The sequence below is a fragment of the Haliotis asinina genome, chromosome 16 (assembly GCF_037392515.1).
Source record: "Haliotis asinina isolate JCU_RB_2024 chromosome 16, JCU_Hal_asi_v2, whole genome shotgun sequence".
Taxonomy (NCBI): Eukaryota; Metazoa; Mollusca; class Gastropoda; order Lepetellida; family Haliotidae; genus Haliotis; species Haliotis asinina.
The window spans coordinates 25,035,033-25,057,391 of record NC_090295.1 but is presented as its reverse complement, the minus strand read 5'-3'; positions in this window follow the sequence as shown (position 1 = coordinate 25,057,391).

Here is a 22,359-nt window from a genome sequence, read left to right as displayed (position 1 = left end):
ATACAAGTTTTCAGTTATGTACATTTTATTGATAATTTAGGTAAGTGTTCTGATAAATAGATCATTTGAAATGGAACAAAGTGTTTGCAGATGAACGGCATGTGGCTATAACGTTACATAACACCCTCATGATAATGGATTTCCTGATAAATCTATATTTCGTTTGAACATGAGGTTTGTAATTCATTTAACCATGGATTGCAGTGCTTAAACACCAAGATCCTATTTGTATTTGTATAAACCAGAACTCCTTGTTTTAACGTTTCATAATCATAAACACGAGACCAAGAATGGATACGATAACATTCTTCGTAATAAAGAAGACGTTTCATGTTTCTGTAAACTCTTGCTGTGCTGAACTGTTTATTTACACCAATATATATGTTGTAGCCAGGAACATTAACTTTCGTGAGTGCTTTGTTCTTGTGACTCAAACACAGACACAAGGCTAAAGTGATTCTCTTTCAATCATGATAATACACAGGTGTAATCTAACTATGGGGGCTGGAGAGAACAACTGATGTTGATGTGGTCAGTCTGAGTTTGTGTAGACCGGATGACTCTAGACAGATCTTTAATTATATTACGTAAACTATTCTCAACTGAAACATCGTGCAAATGGTGAATATAGTCGTTGATGAATGTACAGGTTCAGTGTCATTGAGAGAGGTTGATTTTACACCGTCGATAACAATAATACAGCAATATCAGCAATAAAATGCCTGCAAATGAATCACTGGATTCAAACCAGAGTCTTCGGCGTGACGAGCGACCACTTTAACCACTAGCATATCCCCAACAGACCCGGTCTAGTTGACATAAATCATGATAGAAGTGTGTCTCCGTAAAAAGTAATACATCACATTCCGAGATGTGCTCAGAAATACAAGGAAGTTTATGTTGTAGACTTGCTACATATAGGTGAAGTAGGTATTTGTCTTTATTGTGAGACGCCGGACCTGGGTTTAGTCCGTATCTCCAGCAATACCCAGATGTAAGATGAGTTGGGTATAATGTTACACACAATCAGGTCGAGACTGTGAAAAACAGGTACAGTTAACAGTGTCCCACGTGTGTCCCATGCTGACATCTATGTTGTTTTTTTTCATGCATAGTTAGTTGGGTAGTGTTCACGCGTCATTCGTGTTCTAAGCCATTATAATGCCAAGCCACGACATGTTCAGCCGACACTCCAAGTTACCCTTTGTTTCACTGCCTTGTCTTACTCTGTTAACGCCCCTCCCACAGATAAGCGCCCCTCTCACTCAGCAATCTACAGCTGTATGGCGGCGATCTGTTAATAATCAAGTGTGGACCAGGTCTTGGTGACCAGCAAGACAATTTATCTGGTCAGCTTTGATATGTTTGCATTCTATCTTATTGCGTTTATAAACCAGAGTTTAAACACTAAATAAAACTCAACAATAACATCTTTTCGTAAATGCTGTGAATTATGACAACATGTTATAATCTTTTGCAGTAACTAATACAGTAAAGTTTGGGTTGGCTACAACAGTAGTTGGTTTGTATTTCTACTGTACACCTCAAGTGGCGGCACCAAATAACAGTTTGTTATATCCGTCAGTTCGTGTTACGCGTGTTCATTATAAACATTGTTTACTGTACGTAACTTTCCTGTCTCAGTGAAGCACAGATTCTAGTGCATTTGTTGGGCTGAGTCCCATCCGGGATTCGAAATCACACCCTCTGAGTCTGGCAACCGATTACCAGCACACAAAGTTAGGCGTCCGACTTTGGTAGCTGGTAGCCGTCTGATTTCTGATGAGTGTTTCATAATGTGAACTTATCTCCTCTTGTACCTCTGAATAACCGAGCAGATAGCGATTAATATTACATATCAGATGTAATTGAACGATGTTCTTTGTCAAACATTTATATGAAGTCGATATAGTCATTTGGCATTTAGCGAGGATGCAATACATGAAAAACGACTCAGGCACCACATTACAACACAGTTACAGCTCTGCCAAGTGACCTATGGCCAGTTAGTGGGAGAACCGCTCTCAGCCTCAGTGTTAACGATATCGACAGGCATTGGAGGACCGCAACTGACTGCATGTACGGAAGCTGATCAGATGACCAAGCTGGGTGAGCCAGACAAGTGACAATACAGATTCAAGTGTATTGATCACCTGATAAAGACGAACAAGTACATCCCAGGATATGTTATACGTCTGCTTCAGTTATCGTAAGTCTACTTTGCTTTTTAACAAAATGAAATGACAAATTTGCTTGATGCATTATACGTACGCTTCACCGACTATTACTTAAGATAGATGAAACACTTAGATATTGTGAAAATGTTTCATTAGAAATAGACACATACATGAAGTTGATTAAACGTAAGGACGACTTCCTCATGATATCAACGACTCATGGCATATGCTTCAACGACTACTTACATTTAAATACTAATATCAAAAGAACGGAAAAAAGAATGTGTGAAGATATTATACGTACGCTTCAATGCGCTGCAGATCAGTTTACCTAATTAGTGGTGTGTTACATGCAGCTGTTTTTCCCCAATATAATCGACAGGTCCTGTTCACACGAGTACGTTGGTCAACATGTCCTGCGTTTATTAAAACATTGCAGGGAAAAACATGACTATTTCATTACCTGAATTTACAAAAATATTAAAAGTCAACCCAAGTGAATTATCGATTATCCGTGGAAACATCCTCCATTTTGGAGAAGAGACATGTTAGCTGAGACCAGGATCGGATTATAGCATACATGAGAGCAAAGCCAATATATGTAACCTGTGTATCGTATATATATTGTCACCTTCACCAGATGTCAAATTAAATACTTTATTCTCAGGTCCACATAGAATCACATGATCCCGCTGAAATTAGTGTCATTTCCAGCTTGTCTCAAAACAGGACTTGACAAAGATTATACCGAAGTCCTATAAAAGTCTTGTCAGTTGGATCCATTACCCACATGGTGGTTGAAAGGCATTATCGACTCTCATTCTTGCCACTAAGCGTCATCATAAATGATTCGATGTCTATCGGCAAAGTTCCAAATGCTTTAAAGTTGCTTGCATCAGAGCTCTCATAATATATTGAAAAGACCAGTGTCTTAAATTCCGTTTCTGTCTAAAGTTCTGGAGAAAGTTGTAGCATATCAGCTACATTCGGAAGCAAATGACCTGCAGGAACATTTCAGTCTGCCTACAAAAAGTACCACAGCACAGAGACCGACCTGTTACAGATTCAGAACGAGATCCTGTCAGCCCTGGACAAGCAGGAGGTTGACATACTTCTTCTCTTGGACGTCTCAGTCGCTTTTGATACAATCGGTCATAACATCGGGAACTTTGCATCTTGTTTGTATAATCATTGATTAGGTGATAGTTATCACTGGATCACAATGTTTAGAGTTTTGTGAGTGAATTGTGGGTCACTTTTCATATCATATACATTGATATCATTGATTTATTGATATACGTACATGAAAATATTTCCCTTTCACTCAATTTTCACGTTTTGCTTGTTTAATCCAGTTAACCGGGCATCTCGCTATCTGGACGATTTCGAGTGAAACTAAAACAGCCGGATAAACGGGGTTCGACTGTATGTTCAAGGACAATAGTTTCTTTAGCGGCAAACATCCTTGATAGGGCCCCAGTTACCTGCCCTTGGAAATCTATTGTTTACTTCCTATTCACGAATGTTCTGACTAACTGGCGACAGTCACGTTGTGCTCGAATGTTCCCGATACTGTGTCAGTGTGTATAAAGGCTGGTTGTTGTGTTAACTGACACATACGGACGCACACTCTGTATTACTGGAGTTCTGTCTCTGCCTATCATCGACTGTTTGTCAACAACATCCGACCTACAACTTACATCTGTGTATTGTATTTCAGCGTCACTTGCTCATTGTTTGCTCAATATAGTATTGAATATTTTAGATTTGTATTTGTTATATTTTGCTTGTTCAGAATGGAATTCTTATGCCTTTTGTCACAGCAATTTGCTATCCGTACGAATCTAAACCATGTCCCTTGTCATATGGCGTACCCCAAGGATAGGTGTTGAACCCACTGCTGTTCACAATGTACATCATTCCTCTTGGTGATATTTTCGCAAGTTACAGAATACCTCTCCATGTCTCCATGAATATGCTGACGACACAAAAGCCATTGCTGCCAGACCAAACCTCATTTTCACTGAACATGACTGACTAGAAGAAAGCACGGATAGAGTTTGCCACTGGATGAGAATGAACTTTCTTAAATGGAATGAAAACTAAAGTCCTTTATGTTGGCTCTCATCGGCAATTACAGAAGATGCCGATTGCAGAATCACTTTCAAAATTGGAGATACACCACTAATATCATGGAAACAAGAACAAAATATGGGCGTTGTGTTTGACTCCAGAATCACAATGAAGAATCAAGTAGCAGCAGTTTGCAAAACAAGTCATTTCCACCTCAGATTTTTCAGACTGGAAAACGCCGCAGATACGTTTCTCAAGATTCAACTAAAATGCTAGTTCAATCTCTTATCATCTCCAGATTAAGTACCTCTAATTCCCTGTTATATGGCATATCCTCAACACTCCTTCATAAACTTCAACTACAGCTGCCACGATCATTACCAGGACACCTAAGCACCAACGTGTCTCTATTGTTCTCAAGCAACTCCACTGGTAACCAGTTTCCAGCAGAATCAAGTTCAAAAATCTATTCCACACATTCCAGAGCCTCAAGACAGACTGTGCTCCTCCTTATATAACAGTCCTTGTACAGCCTCGCACACGAAGCTGGACACTGCGTGGACAAGGGCCTTCTTCAAAAGCCTCACTGTAACCGTGTACATACTGTGTGACATACGGTGAATATGCTAGAGCGCCAGGGAACAATCAGTCTGGAACCTATCGGTGCTATACACAATGAAATCATCAGATCAGATTAAATATATGTCGTTATAGCAATCAAGAGAATTGTCACTGCCATCGGGTAAATCTGTGCTGTCTCTAGAATTATCACTCTGTCATGTATGTAGTTACTGCATTCACTAAAGATTTTCACTCTGCTATATGTAAACATCATGGCATTCACTAGAATTATCACTCCGTCAAATGTGTAGTTGTAGTAGCAATAACTGGAATTTCCACTCTTTCATGGGTAAATGTTATGGCATTCACTAGAATTGTCACTCCGTCAAATGTGTAGTTGTAGTAGCAATGACTGGAATTTCCACTCTTTCATGGGTAAATGTTATGGCATTCACTAGAATTGTCACTCCGTCAAATGTGTAGTTGTAGTAGCAATGACTGGAATTTCCACTCTTTCATGGGTAAATGTTATGGCATTCACTAGAATTGTCACTTCGTCAAATGTGTAGTTGTAGTAGCAATGACTGGAATTTCCACTCTTTCATGAGTAAATTTTATGGCATTCACTAGAATTGTCACTCTGCATGGGTACTTTTATACATGTACATTTACTTTGAAGTTGGTTTTTGGGGGTTTTTTTTCATGGATTCCATACAAACTAGAGACATATCAGAATAAGTTATGCATCATTTTGCTGCAACCTAACTCTCATTTGTTTTGTATTTTTCATGTAAATCATCTGTCTACATGGGACAATTGATAAGTCGACAGGTCCAGCTCCAGAGTCAAAATGTAGAACCATCACAAGGTCTCCAGACAACATCAAGAATGAGTATACAGAACCAAGACAAGTCAGATTCCACATCCTGATGACACCGTGATGACCGTAGAAAGAACATGCTCTCCAGTACCGAAGTGACAATGGTTTAATTGTTATTGACTGTACAACCAGTTGTATATGACTGGCCATTACCATAACCTTTTTTCAGACAGCGGGGAAGTCGTCACCGAGTAATAATTTGTGGAAAAAAATAATTATCAAGTATTACCACTCCAAGCGATATATTAGGATCCATATAATAAAAACAAATACATATAAAACATCCGTTTCATTGTGATCAGTAAAAGCTTTGAGAAAGACATCGGTCAAAAGTAATACAAACTCAAACCACTGTATAGTGTAAAAGATGTTTCTAGATAAATCCTAGCCTAAGGAAACAAAAACTCATCTCTTAGACATACTTTTTAGACGGTCAAACACTATGTCTGTAATATCTGATAAATTGCCACTATTAATTTGATGAGGTAAACATGTCATCGCCTATATAAGTATAACAATATTATATGGCACAGTTTCCTCTATGTATAGCAGACAGTCTTATCAATCATATGGCTGTGTACAACTCAGGATGACAATCACATCACTAATACTTTGAATACTAATGCCGTACTGCTGTGATGAAGGGTTTCATGTGTTGGATGGCAGTGAGTATGGTTTTACGCCAGTTTTAGCAATATTCCAGCAATATTTCGCTTCATGCACACTACAACATTTCAGGAGGTTTCACGTCCATATTCTAAGAAGACATAGCCCGTGCTTGAAGAATTCAGTTTGAAGAAATAGGCTACCACTTGGCATGAAAAGTTATTGAATATTGTCAGTTAAATTGGTAACAATAAGTATCAGCTTAGTCCGAAGATGCTGCAATCTGAACATTGGTGAGTGAGTTGAGATTACTGCTGCTTGCCTTAGATTTGATTTTCAGCCACTCTGGCTTTGTAAGAGGCTCCTGGCACGATCAGGTGGTCAGGCTGGCTGAGTTGCTTAACGCATGTCATGGAGCCCCAGTTGCTTAAACTGATGCTTAATGCTGGTCATCGCTTGATTGCCAGGCGTATACTCGATTATTTACAGGCCACTCCCTGTTACCTGGGATATTGCTGAGAGCGGCATACACCTGCACTCACTCACTACTGCTCCACATAGGTACGATGTGTGAAGCTCAGTTCTGGCGTTCCCTGCCGTGATATTGCTGGAATGTTGCGGAAACTAAACTCACGTATTCATGACCAACAACAGTACAATGCACCCGTTGAAGATCCGGGTTAGATCGGGTGGTCAGTTGGTACGGCTTGACCGATGTATATTATCGTATACTAACACTTGGCAATCGGTGCTCTTTGTTGTCCATCACTGAATTATCTGGTTTCAGCATTTACAAACAGCCGGCGTTAAACGACGAACAAAGAAGCATAATCCGTACAGATTATACACATATCCGTACAAAAATGCCTTTCGGCTTGCCAAGCCCTGTGACGTGGCTAACTGGTTTCTTGACGATCTGTGTGACAGGCAGTTTAGAAGTTGAAGAATGATACGAAGGGTCTGATATTTCATTATAGAATCCTAGAAGAGGTATTGTTGCGTTGTCGCAATGTCACGTTGTCGCCCTCTCAATAAAAAAAAGTGAAAATGAGGCAAAAATTAACTAAATGCGACAACACGATGTTTTGGCCATTTGTCGCACTATCGCTGTGTCACATTGTCGCATTTTTAGAAAAAAATGTATTCATCCAAGTATGTCGCGTTGTCGCTCAGTCTAACATGTGTAAAAAGCATAAAAATGCTCGACAACGCGACATAATGAATATGTCGCTCTTTTCGATTACCGCTGCGCATGTGTAGGAGGTCAGTTAGTCTACTAATGCGCAGAAATGTTATGCTCTATTTCAGATTTCACTGGTCTTTTGTTAACTCCAGTGGTTTTTAAAACATCAGTAGTACTGGTAACTGGCAATGCGGCCTGCTTTTCTTGAACATAATGCAAATCTTGTTCCTTTGAAAATTATATCATATATTGTAAATGTATTATAGCCAGTCAAGTGTGCTTTAGCTTTCAGCAGCAAGACAAATTATTACCGCTACTATTCATTGTAATGACTGCACACTGTCATTCTAGGCGTTTCAAGCAATTCGCTGTGTGGGGCTGCGTCTCTCAGTAGCACCAGATAACTATGATCATAGGTTCGAATCACAGCACCATGCACATTCACCACTTTGGACATTTCACCAATATCAAGCTGACAGGTTGTGTAAACCTGAAACATTGTTAAAATTCAGGCCGCATCGGCTTAAACATAAAGTGAAGTCCCCCCCCCCCCCCAATTCTGTTCTATGTACAAAACACATGACCCCTCCGCCCGTCCCCTTGCGAATCAAGGGTGATATCAAAAGCTTTTGTCCATGTTCAAAATAGCTGACCCACTAAAATATGGGTACAAAACAGTGATAAATTATGAACGGTCCCTAACCCACCACCCTAACCCACTAAACTGTCTCAAAGACAGTTTAGATCGGCTTTGAACGTCATATTCCTGTTTGAAAAACGCCATACACGTGGACTGTTATCATTATGATATAAAAAAAGTGAAATGGCTTGGCGTATTTGCATACTCTTGGAGTGCCGGAAACCTACTCTCACTCACGCACGCGCACACTCGCTTGCTCGCTCGCTCGCTCACTCACCCAAGGCTTAGCGAGTTAGGTAAATGAGCACGGTATTTCATCACAACGACCCTTATCCAACAGACTTCATGCTTGTCATATTGTTCCAATTACCCAATAACTAATACAACGCGACAATGCCACATGTGGATGAAATGTCGCGTTGTCGCCCTTTCTTACAATATTGAGTATGGTATTCATTATAACGTACTGGCTACCAGCGCGACAATACGACACTGCGACATTTTGATGAATGTCACGTTGTCGCATTGATGCATGTCGCGTTTTGGTTTATCTTTCCTTAGTCCAGGAGGAGGCAGGTGAAAAATCTGATGCCTTTGCCTCCCAAGTACTGATTTGGTTTGACACTGTTTTCAGTTAGTATGATGTCTTGGGCTCATGAAAAGGCCTGTAATACTCTTAGATTGTGGTATCAGGTGTTTTTTTTCATAGGCCGTTTTATGTGATGGGAGTCTGTGAGCATTTTCATGACATTTGGTTTGCTGCCACACAACATCTCAAAGTTAATCAAGGATGGGTTTACTACTATCAATCTGATCACTTTCATTTTGACTTTTGTATATTGGTAGAGGATGTTTAACTTTTTTTACGTATTTTTGCTTTTAAAAATAATCAAAATGGCCGCCATTTTGCTAGTCATCTTGAATTGTCGTGTGTTGCTTTCTCGGGAGTTAAATTTACATAAAAATTAATACCGAATGTGTCCAATTTACATCCAATGTTGATACTTTATGTATTTGACACTTGTCTCTTCTAGAGTGGCGGTTATGGCACAAAACAAGTAATTTTGTATGGTAATATAATGCTTATTCAGCTTATATAATATACAGCTTATTCTTTGAGACAGGGGATTTTAACGATTCTCCGACTTTTCGTGTTAATGTGTGGTGGTGATTTATTTATTGAAAGTTTACATTATTCTTGTAACTAGAATCAATTGTTTTTGTTACCTGTTTACTTCTGGAGTGACAGCGTGTTATGGAATTATTTCATATTAACCAGAATTCAAAATGGCTGCCAAGATGGCCGCCATTGTAGTTTTACTATTTATACATAGCAGAGGACTAAATTTGTACTAATCTATTAAACAAACAATTCATTTGGTGTCACATGTTAAACACAGTATAGAAAAAATAAAATTTCAATGTTATGGTTAATAAAAGCTTCACATTCCTAAAATATTTGATGAAATAACATTATCCAAAGTGTTAGAAATCTATGCTTCACGATCGATAACTGCGTCTAAGCTCTTGTTGTAGCTATTCAAATGGTCTGTCACATAACTCTTAATCACTTTTGATACATTCAGAAGCTTACAATTAACTCTTCTCTTCACTTTCTTTCATATCATTTGTAACATCGTGTCAGAATTGGAGTCATCTACAAGCCAAAACTCTTCGGGCAACAATCACCTGCCATACAAAAAGACAGGTCTATGTGCACAATAAATCAGTTCATCTGCATTGACATAGATCTTTCTGCTGGCATTCTGACTTTATTGCATTTACTCTATGTCAATTCAACTAATCCACGGGGAGCAAAATCTCTCGACATCAGAACACCAGAAAAAGGGTAAGCTGACCATCACAAATGCTCCAACCATGGTCAAGTGGTGAAGGAATATGACTGGTTGCAGATGCTGTTTCCAAACATGCACTTGGAAGTTTACTCGTTCAGTATGATATTCTAGGCTGTTAGTGGGAGGTTTCATTTAATGTCTAGTCTCATCTACAGACATCACTGGATTGTTTGGTACATACATTGAACTAAAAGTCTGTGCGATGTGATCTGGTAATGTTGATAGGTTTTTGTATTGTTCTGGTTTGTAGATATTATAGTACGCCCGTGTACTGATGTTGGACTTGTTTCTTGATGTGTTTCTGTGTTGGCAGTGTTTAGCAGTGTATGGCAGTGTATGACAAAAACAAGCACTCCTACACAGGCGATAAAGTCGGGCACACCCGATTTCCATGGACAAAAACAGTTCTTCTGGTTTTCACAACATTCAAAACAAAACAACAAAACAAACAAGCACAATTGGACCAGCTGTGCGGATTACGTTTTTTAATGTCATCATTCCTAACATAGAACAGTACCAAATCCTTGAACACCACAATTGTTGCCGCAGAATTTGTGTCTAAATTGACCTTGTTCAAATTTGAGATTTGAACAAAGTCAAAGGTAACTGAAGCCCGACACGTAAAACCAGAGATAAAAAAAACTTTTTTTTCAGTAAACAAAAAGCTCTGGAACCGTGTTCCCTCAACGTATGCAACGGTACCTAATCCACTGGAGGGTTTACAGTAGTAGACACGCATAGTACATTGTCACAAAATGTACGAACAGTAAAAAATCCACATCCACATCCACATCCTGCTCCAGAAGAATCCTTGATCCACTTCTGTCCATGAAATGTCTTCTTGGCAGTCGTCTTGCCTCTGGAGGACTTCAGGGTCCATTTCCGCCCCCAGGACGATAGTATCCCTGCTTCTAATAGTAAAGTGAATATATTTTACATCACTGGTATTTACTGTGTATTTAAATGAAAGTTATATGCCTACACGTGAAAAAATCTCAAACATGAAACTCAACTTGTAATTTTTCAGCAGGCGTCATGGTAAACAATGTTGCATTACGTTTTATGTTTTCTTCAAAAGAGTGTTTGAAAGAAACAGTTGCTTACGTAAGTGACGGTTCTACTAAAAAGGGCAAAGAACATTCTACATAATTCAAGCTTCCCTCACAGACTGTGACTGCGTGAGTGTACTTTTTACACCGCTTTTAGCAATATACCAGCTATAGCAACTACAAATATATGCTTCACACATCATTCCCATATGGGAAATCGAATTAGGGTTGTTTGGAGCGTCATGAGCGAACGCTTTAACCATTCGGTTATTCGACGATCCCCATAGATTTAAATGCAAAACAAATATGTCGGGGCGTGAAAACAAAATTTAATCTAAATATTCAGTTGAAATATTGAAATACTTTACCAGCAGTCGGCCAGTACACTGACTCTCAAAGTGACCATCCGGGACTGGCTTTGTCTCGAGCTACCACTGAAGGACGGAATGTTGGGTTAACACTAATTTATGTCATCTATAGATAGCATCGTACAGGGCATGCACGAAGGGGGCCCTATCTACACTACCACCTAAATCTACCAGTCAAGTGCAGTCAGAATTGGGTCTACTGGGGATGCTGAAAAGTCTGGGGCCAGAGAGTGTGCCACCCCTAAACTAGCTGGGTTGCTGTAACAACCATCCTGACTGTACAATCAGTCCCTAACACCGAACCTACTCCATGTACAGTCGGCGAGGGGCTACGCGGAAAGCGGACGTACTATGGAGCCACCATGAGACAAAAGCTCATCCCATCGGTTCCCCATGGAAAGCCAGTGTACTAAAGTCCAGGCGGAAGGGTTTAGAGGGACACAACACCAAATCCAGAATGTGCCAGGGTTCCTGCGTCTAAAAGAAATGAGTCATGCATAAGCATCAGGAATCACATTTCACAGAAGTGGGCGTGAGCCATAGTATTTAAGTGTGGACTCGAACAGTTGCACTGAACGTGGCGTGCCATCACTTGAACAACTAGGCTACACCGTTTACATGCAGACACCAGTATCAACCTTTCCCATCTATACCTAAATGGCTGTATACTATGAAAGAGTGAATGCGCACTATATATTAAACAAACCTTCATATAGACGCATATTTCCTTCAAAATATATTTGGAAACACCTACCTGTCTGGTCCTCTGTCGCCCGTCCGAAGAATACTTGAAGTCGTCCTACCTCTACAGGATCTCAAGACTTTCTGTCCCCACTACGAATATTTCACATCATTGTGAATAAGTGCTCAGACTCCAAGCGGGCTTTAGTCGCTTGCTTCGATTGGTGGAGCTGGAAACGACAAACGGCAAACCAGCCACCTAACGCAACCTAATCCCAGTGGCCGAACCCGAAACAAAGGGTTAAAGCTATTGAAAAACCTCAGTCACAAGTGTTTGCACAGAGACATGTTTTCTTATTTAGCGTGAGCCCAGAAAGACCTGGTAATATATTTTTTTAAAACAAAACGAAACAAAAGCTTCTTTCATTAATTACAGACTCATATGATTAAAACATAATCAACGGCTAATACAATACATGTATGACGCAGTGTAAATTCAAAATTACAAGTTAAACCCCAAGTTACATAGGTGTATGGATCGTTCAATACAAAAGAATTAAAAGAAACAGTCGTCCGTTTGTGGTAATGTTGTAAACTGTGATGTGCTTATCACTGCTCATCACATTCGTGACTCACTCTTCTTATTATGGGATTACAGTCTGTTTGCCATGAAAACGTACCGATGAATGTCTCTTTAAACAAGAAGTAAATCGAATAAAGTGAAATTAAGATTGCAAATTCTTATACTTTTACCTTGCCAATTGAACATTTAATTCTCAGAATTTTACTCAACTTAGTATGAAAGTTGTTTAACAAACGATCGTAATTTTAAATCAGTTTCTTTGTATTACTAGAGGGGTATGCACACTAAGGCTGGATTTACACTACAACCGTTTTTGGATGCGATGCGTCATGCGTTGCGTACAAAAAACGCACATCGTGTAATTTCATTTATTGCAATACACTACGACAGACTTTTCAATGCGTTGCGTCGCGTCGCGTTGGAAATAGGTGCTGCACCTATTTTTGACGCAACGCAAGGGAAATCGCATGGGAATTCCCATCGATGACGTCATATTTTGCACGAGCAACAGGGACTTTCCCGAAGACCCACGTGGACGAAAAAATGAGGTGAGTGATTATCACGCATTTTGGAGTGCTTCGTTGATATCTAGTAACAGTTTATATTCAACCACTGCCATTCTTGAACAATATATATAACAGAAGTAATATTTTGCATATGTACCTTTCTGTTACTTGCCTTGAACTTGTCAACCATGTTGTGTTGCATTGCTTTCTGAATCAATCAACAAAGTCAACAGAAATTGCAAGTACAAATGCAGTGATTAAATAGAAAGCAGCCAGTTGGCATATATTTTGGTACAAATCGTAGGCGTTGGGCAAAGCGATTTCACATGTAGTGTGCTTTCATAACTCAAAGCAACGCAATACAACGCGACACATGAAAAAAACGGTCGTAGTGTAAACCCAGCTTAAATAAAATGCCGAGAAGAAGTTGCGTTGGTCGAAGTGAACGTTCATCACGTACCGCACGTGCTCTTGTTTCACTGATCCAACTGCTGCGCTTACCCCCTTGCAATACAAACCAGTAATAACGATTTGAATCTATGATCGTTTGTTTAATAACCTTTATCCTAACTTGAATAAAATTCTTAGACTTAAATTTTCAATTGGGAAGATAAAATTACGTGGATTCGAAATATTAATTTCTCTATGTCTGGTTTACTTTTTGTGTAAAGTGAGAAGTCATCTCAACATCGGACACCACCATCACATTCACCAATACATGGCGCACCACAACATCCACCAATGCATGGGGTACCACCACCGGCATTACATGGGTACACCACAACATCCACCAATGCATGGGGCACCACTACATATAGACACCACAGCCACTGACACAACTAATTACGACACAACAACATCCAACACTACACCACTGGAACACTCAAACCACATCTATTACTGTGTGCATGTCATCATCAAGATATGGTGCTATGGTGGACACTGAATTGTTTTAGCCCATCATGTTTAGTGGTGGGTTTGTTCATTCCTTGTGCAAACTAGTTCTAAAGATGTGTTGTGATGCGACATGCATCCTAGAACGACAAAGTAGGATAATACAATTTGAATGAATTAAATCTCTCGATATGGATGAATTTGACGTTAAAGGAACATGCATTTAAAACAACAATATTGACACCTAGGTGATTTACAAAGTACATATGATATACTCCCAGGTTTGAGATATTCTAAAAACAACAACAATATAACTTTAAACACATGACACCTTCTATTGATAACAGTACTTCTTTTTCATTCTTCATACGACGTTTCAGAGCTAATTATCTCTCCTAGTCAGCTATTTTGTCCAGATGATAAGATGTTATATTTACTAGCCAGTGTTTAGAATACCTCTTGGCTACATTTTCAGGTACATGTACTTTTGCTGAATCAGCTGTAACGTAGATACAAGTCTTGGTGTGGATGCATCTTCCAGTCATCGTGCATTGTAGGTTAAACATCTGTGGATTTAGATCTGGTTTTACATAATCGTAGATTGTACATGTGTTTACTCAGATTTGCATCTAAATGGTCGTAGATTGTACATTTATGGATTAAATCTGGTTTTGAATAATCGTGCATTGCCTATGCGTGTATTAAGATCTGGTTGCAGACAATAGAACATATAAATTAATACATGTTTTATATAATTGTATCAAATTCCGATTTATTCCCTTAAAATTTAAAGATATTCTTGTGAAATTCCGATGTTTTAATGACCTTTCTTGTGTCTTGTTTCGGGGAAGGGCATATTTGGTAGACTGGATCATCTGCACAAAATGAGGACATAATAATGTAGGACTTCACTAAACGTGACAGTCCTTGAGAATGGCTTTAAAACTAACATTTTGGGGGATTGAACCTACACTAATTGTCAAAACGCTTCACTCACTCACTCACTCAGCTATTATGGACGTTGGGATTTGATGGCAGCGTTGTATGCGTATACGAAATGGAACATTCTCTGACATTGTCTGATATTACACTGTAGTGTTTTGACCTGTTTCCGAAGTGTGTTAATAAGACGCTGTCAGGTGTAATGAAGATATGATTTGGGACAGTGACGAACGGAATCGCCATACTTCAAACTTAATATGGATGTGTGCAGACATAACATAGTTGGACATCAGTTGCAACACGTTTGTACACAGTTTCCACCAGGTCAACTTCGTTCTCAGACAGACGAAACGCGATCGCATTATGTTCTTAGTTACTTTAAATTGGTATTCCGAGCAAATATTCTCAAATCCAAATGAATTGTTCTTAAGAAGTTTGTAGTACATTTCTACTCGGTTTTGAAAGAGCGCAATAGATTCTCATCAAGTTCTACCCGTTCTGCGTTTATGTAGGTCTCACACAGTCTGCCAACACTGTGTGTATTACGATATGACACGGTAGGGTATACAGACATGCGTTTTTAACATGTTCTCCATTTTGGGATAAAAAATTCTGCCTGTGAAACATGAACAAATTTGCAGCTGTCAACATGCTGAATGCTAATTTGCCGGAATTTTTATTGGAAGCAGAACAGTTGGTAGAGCAAGAATGGAGGAAACGAACACCCCTTCATTAAATAAGATGTCTTTCTTGGTCCACCCTCATGTTTCTGTGGAGGCATGGTGATGTCGATCTTTCCATCTTGAAACTGATAACGGAAATAGAATGGGCTGGATACTTACAGAAGTCAAACATGAACATGTCTGCTATTACCACTGCACACGCTAGAATCAGAGTGAGAATGTAGTGCGAACGGGAAGAGGTGTCTGAATACGATCTGGTTGAGTTAAGAAAGAGTTAGAGCTGGGTAGTGCATGTTAAGAATGTGGTAGGGCTAATCCAGAACGGATATAAACTGACTAAAGACGGGTTTGAACTGCTTGAAAACGTTGTTCACATGGGGTGAAGGCGCATTTCTTCCCTGCTTATACGTAATACCAACTGTCTGGGGATTGGGCACAGATGAGATGGACATACTGACAGCTATTTATGATCAAACGAGCATTGTAATTTATATAATCATTACACGTTCTATCCCGTTCAATCTATTTTTACAGTTCTTGTTAAGACAGGTCAGGACGTCCTAAGAACTACAAATGTACCTTGGCGTGCCTAGGACCTACCAACGGGTAGCATGGCCGGACCAACAGAACTCTATCGTTCGTTCGTATGTGCGACTAGACTTGTTGATTTGTCCCAATGTCTTGGTAGTGGTGTGTTTTTATCAACAATCGTAACTTCTTGTGCCGTTGACGATCACCTTTGATTCGCTCCCCTACTTCGACGGACTCTTGCCTGGCATGCCTGTCCCAAACAACATCAGCTCTATTGTAGTCAGTTCTATTCCGAATTTATCTCAATGCATCAGCCAAGTCTCCAAATTATTTTGAAGCAGTTCCCTTTCTGCACATTTGCAATTTTGCCATGCCATTAACTATATGAAGAGCCAACATTCTCTCCTCTGCTAGTAGGCAATGAAGGACCAAACACTCCCGTTTGAAGTTTCTCTTACAAACCGCATTTGATGTCTTTTCTTGATGTTCCATCTGAATGAGCCATTGCAAAAGGAACACTAGAAATGTCAATGCGCTAATCAGGATTGATGGGAAAATCCATTCAGTCTTCCAAATGAATGATGTGTCATGTCTGTATCTTATGAACATTGCTAGTGGAGTTGTTGTCTCAAAGGATATAATTCACGGCTTCATGCATGTTAAACAGAGCAAAAGGGTTAATATCATATGTAGTCAACGGAACTCTCCCAAGACAAACGGGCAAAATGGCGGCCATTTTGATTATTTTCAAAAGCAAAAATATGTAAAAGAAATTATACACCCTATGCCAATGCACAAAAGTCAAAATGAAAGTGATCAGATTGATAGTAGTAAAACTATCCATGATTAACTTTGAGATGTTGCTGGGCAGCAAACCAAATGTCATGAAACTGCTCACAGACCCCCATCACATAAAATGGCCTGTGAAAAAAACCTGATACCACAATCTTAGAGCATTACAGGCCTTTTCATGAGCCCAAGACATCATACTTACTGAAAACGTGTCAAACAAAATCAGTACTTGTGAGGCTACGAAATCTTATTTCTAGGCCCCTATTGAAATTCTTCTCCTGGACTACCTCTTTTCGCTTGGGTTCTGAGAGGACGACAACGCGAAAACGCGACAACGCGACAACGCGAATATGTCCCTTCTAGGCTTCCATGCTTTATGGATGACGTCTGCCGTATTTTATATTCTTACAATCTTATTACAGTATAAGATTCTATGATGAAACGTGTCCATTTCTCCGGGACTTTTCCCCTGTATGTTATATGTTCATTTAAGATTCCAGCTTTTCCTTTAGTGGGGGCCCAGGAAGGTCCGGGCTAGAACTGATCTTCAGTAACCCATGCTTGTCGTAAGAGGCGACTAAAGGGATCGGGTGACATGTGGTTGACACGTGTCTTTGTGCAGGTCGATGTTCATGTTGCTGATCACTGGTTTGTATGGTCCAGACTCGATTATTTACAGGCCATCGCCATATAGCTGGAATATTGCTGAGTGCGGCATGAAACTAAATTCACTCAGTAGTATGGTGGGCACACACCGTCTCAGTGGACCAAAGCTTCACGTCAGTTCGATGAGAATAATCCACGGTGATATGTAATCATAAACCATCCAACTATTGTCCTGGTTAGACCCCAGACATGTGTTTACACATATATGTAGAGGAGTACAGCTTTCTGAAGGAGACTATTGATGAAGACTGTCCGGATCTACACAGCTGCTGTTTTGAAATGTACTTCGACTGTTTTGAGGGATATGTTACTATTGATTTAAGCTCATTTAGTAACATACATCGAATTGATTTTTATATTGATTGTAATAGTTTTACAAACAGAACCAGTCGAATAGTGCAGCTGACACTGCGTGTTAGGTACGGTGTGTATAAGTCAGATTCTACTGCATACATATCTAAGAAACATGTGTGAACTAAAATCCAACATTTTCAAAACATTTTTAAACATTTCAGAACTGTGAATCTCAAATCACTTCCTTGTTATCAGACAATAGACAATGATTCTTGGAGGGACGAAAGACCCGCTGCGCGTAGTAAGGGTGATCGTAACTGACATATTTTACCCTAGACTTACGACAGCTCGTCGCGCTAGAGCATCTTAAAGAACAACTAAACATTTTTGGGTACTCTTTTTACCACTGCATATGACAGATTTCTGGTTAGTCATAAACGGAACACCATTCTTTTTTTTTTTTTTTTTTTTAAAAAACTTGTTGTTAATTAATACCAAGCGCTTAAAAGTTGCTAAAAAGCCGTCTGCTTCTCTCTCGCCCGCAAAAGAAACCACAGACAGGTTACGTAACTCTGTCGCCAGAGCCCTACAGTGACGTCATAGGGAGGAACGATTTTCAGTTAGCTGTATAGAAAATGTGTAGGAAGCTCGTCATTTTTCTGATTTCTCGACGTCATCAAAGACATGCCGAATTGTTGTGTTGCCGTCAAATAGCTCTTTGGGGTCGGGTGATGGTGTCACTATGCAGTAGTTGGTGCTTAAATTGGTTGTTTGTGTGTGCGAAGCGAGCGTTGTGGAAGCCTGTGGTATATACTAAATCGGATGGTTCGCCCCCTACCACGCTTCCAGGATATAAAATGGAGTTCAAGTTTCATCGAGTTTAAAGACTGCTTACTACACATTGCTGACCAAAAGGATTTTGCATGAATATAACGCTTTCTTCCTCGGACGCGAGGTTGTGGTCGAAGTGCCAATATTATCGTAAGTAATATTATATCGATTCCAAGAGTGAAATTGTTATGTTATAAGCAATGTCATGTAAAATCCTAATGTCCATCAATAAAATACATATTTCACTACCAGTGAAAACTAATTTTGATTTTGTAAGTCGGTGAAAACAAACTTAAATGGCATTCATTCTCAGGCAGGGCGCCGCCATTTTTGAAAATCGTGAAGTCACGGACTGAAGGCCATTTGAATTAATGAGATTATGGTTTGTTTTCATCAAGTTAGAAAATCAAAACTACTTTCTACCAGTAGTTAAATATGTATTTGAATCATGACCAAAAGGAGTTTGCATGACACAACTTGTAACGTAACATAAGCGAGGTCGAGGTCGAAGTGAAAATACTGCGCTATACATTTCTACATTTGCTAAATTTACTTGGTTTGTAAAGGTTCACTCTCCAGTATGTGGACACTTGTCAATATACGTCTTTATATTTGGTCTCATAATCCTAATTAATTTATAATCATACTTGTATGCATTTTGAAAATTAATAAAAAAAGAAGCGATCTGGGAACGTATAACAGGAATGTAATATGTAGACATTTCATAGTTTTCCTACATGAATCATAATTCGCACGCACACCCTAGTGTATGTCGTCTGCATCATTACACTTAAAGACGAAAACAATGATTCTGTTGACAGCTAAGACAACTTATTAAAAACAAAAATCCAAATATTAAAATTAAAGTTATAGGAGGAATGTCAGGCTATTACCTTCTTTGAGGAATGTATCCATCAATATCCACAAACACAAGTGATATATAATTCATCTGCAGATTTCACAAGTGATGTGTCTTTTAACAGTCTAATATACGAAAACCTGATGTATCGTTTCAGGTTTCTCACATTGCTGTACAGTCTCATTGGTCACCTAAGATAACACACCTGGCAACTAATTGCATAATGTGCTTCATTCTTTGAAAAAAGTAATTCAGTCAGCCATTAATGAGCAATCAATCAATGTATTGGCGTTTAATCCTTTGAAGGAAGGGTGGTGTTTTTACATAGACACAGACATGACAGAGTGTATTCAGTATAGATTAGTAGATGTACATACATAAACCCTCCCTTTTGACAAATCCCCCATTTAAATCCTCATAAAACTAAATAATCAATCAGCGTGTTATCGGTTAATCCTTTGATCGATCCACACAAAAGAAATGCCAAATGGGGGCCTTTGTCGGGGAATCTAAGTGGTGTTACCACTAATTATACCCGTTACAAATTCATTAACTGGACATCAAGTGAATGATGACAAATAATGTGTGGGTTTATACACGGAGTACAACCTAGCGACACCAAGTGATTTTGACAAAATCGTCTATGAAAACAATGGTTGTAACTCGGAAACTAGCCAAAGCAGGGGACAAAGCTAAATGGTTGTAATGTCTGGTGTGAGTTACCTTCCAAGGAATATGATAAGCTGGAATTAGTACAAAAATATTTCTGCAAAAAGGTTCAAGGTATATCTAAACGGTCCAGTTCAGTTATAGCCAGAAGCTGTTTGGGACTCATTACTGTACAGTCATACATAGAGCAGCAAACCCTCATATTCCTCGGGAGATTACTACGTACCGACATCGGTTTTGTTTTTAAGAAGATGTTCTGTCATAGATTCACACAGTTCCTGTCCTCAATATATCTAAAAAGTAGGACCTCACCCATCTTTCACATGTTAGGTTTTATTGAGAAAATATGGAATATATGACTTATATATGTACCTGGAAACGTCTGTACCTCCCAGTAAACAACTATGGGCACACCTGGTTAAAACTGCTGTTCATGAACTAGACAACAAATCCATTATTTCAGAACTATCTTCAAGAGCAGCTTTAGCACGGTATCACCTTATTTATGAAAATTGTCCGAGCAGATTATGGTGTCTTGCCCTAGAAAAACATCTATGTTTTTTTATATTGCAATGCTATTACACATCCGCACTTACGTAATTAAATCTCACGAATGTCTTTGTGGTACGTTTGCCTATGACATCATTAAACATGTATTTCTTTATTGTAATGAAACGCAGTATGAAAGAGACAGACTAATTGAAGACATAATTGACATTCTTGATGTAGAAACGTTTAGCAGCCTATGGAACAATGATGACGATACATTACTATGTTTTATACTCGGGGGTCTTCCTACACAGAGCACAAAGACCCTTGAGCATAGAACAATGTGCATAAGTCGAATATGCAGAACTGTTAAATTCTGGAAACGATATTTGCATCAATGTATATAATTTCTGACACCTGTATATGCCATACTTGTTACTGTTTATCCATATAATTCCATATTGATTTACTTGCCGTAATGCACATGCGAACCCTGTACCTATCTTCATATGATATGGAGGAAATAAAGTATATCTATCTATCTGTGCCACACTAAGTGAAATGACAACCTTAGCTTCAACAGCAACACACGTTGACTATCGCAAGTTGTGGGAAAGCTCAGACGTCAGAAGCCCCAACCGCTAGGCAGAGTTGTGTCCTTTGGACTCACTTTGAATGTGGGTTTAAATAGTGTCAGCGCCATACCCGTGTTCCCAACTTTCAACAAAGTGATGAGAGAACCAACTTATTTTCTCCCTCTTTGTTGCCCATCCTGGGTTCATGCGTCCTTCATGTCACCTGCCCGTCAGCAACCCTGCATCCCATCACTTTTATAAAGCAGCGATTTTAACGCCGATTGGATTGCCACAGTGTGAGACAGTCCTTTAGATTAGCGTCGTGTCGGCTTTAGTGGCAATCTCCGCTACCGATGTGCACTCTCGATTATTTGTTTTCTTGTGTACCAGTTGGTGAGACTGACGCAATTAAGTTTATGGGATATCGAATTCCAGGTCCATAATTGGCTACTCCATGGTGATGACCTAGGGTCACATTATGAATGACTACTTTCCTGATCATTGATAATTTATGTATTACTGGCCCTAATTCTCTACACGTTCGTTGCCCTGGGAACATTTCACTTTGACCATAGCCAATGTGTTAAGAATGAGCTTAAGAAGTTCGTAGGACTACGAACGTTTCGAGAGCAGCCAGTCTGGTGCCTTTTTGTCGAGACTTTACGTTTTTTAGTGTTAATAAATGTACTTGTGTCGTATCCGACGTTTGTGTCTTGGGCCACAATATTCTTGGGTATACACAGCAGATCGCATGACGTCACAAATAACCGCTGTGTTATGTGGTACTGTGATCATGGTACTGGACAAAATGTATGTCGATTCGGTGCTAACGTTTCATGAAATTTGTCTGAGTTAGACACACAACTGCACTCGTTATTTGATACACACCGAGCTTCACTGCCTTAGTTAAACACTCGTAATTAAAATGGAATTTGACAAACACTTAATTAATGTTTATAACTGATGTATAA